Here is a 446-nt window from a genome sequence, read left to right on the forward strand (position 1 = left end):
TTTTTCAGTGCCTTAATTCTAACCACAATATTAGTACACGGTTATGAAAACTGATTTTAGAGAACTTCTCAAAAGTTTGTAGTGGGGCCTAGAATTGCATACTTACTAGGGTAATAGAAGGTGTTTAGAAATCTAGTGAAGTTAATTTTATTCATACCAATTTTGTAAAGGGCTTACAATTCTGAGTCAGAACATCTTAACCTCAAAGGCATCAAACGCATTCAGGTTATCACCTTAGCAATTCATAATCAATAAAGGATGATATTAGAGTTCCTCTTTTGATGATAGACTACATTGAGTGTGATCTTATGAAAGTAGGTAGTCAAAGCATGAATTTTTTCTGTTTATTTGGATACATGTACCCACAGTATTTCCAAACAATCCATTTTGTTTAAAATGTTTAGCACTTAGAAAAATGTATAGATCTCCCCTGTAAAAGCTGACAC

The sequence above is a fragment of the Trichosurus vulpecula genome, chromosome 3 (assembly GCF_011100635.1).
Source record: "Trichosurus vulpecula isolate mTriVul1 chromosome 3, mTriVul1.pri, whole genome shotgun sequence".
Lineage (NCBI taxonomy): Eukaryota > Metazoa > Chordata > Mammalia > Diprotodontia > Phalangeridae > Trichosurus > Trichosurus vulpecula.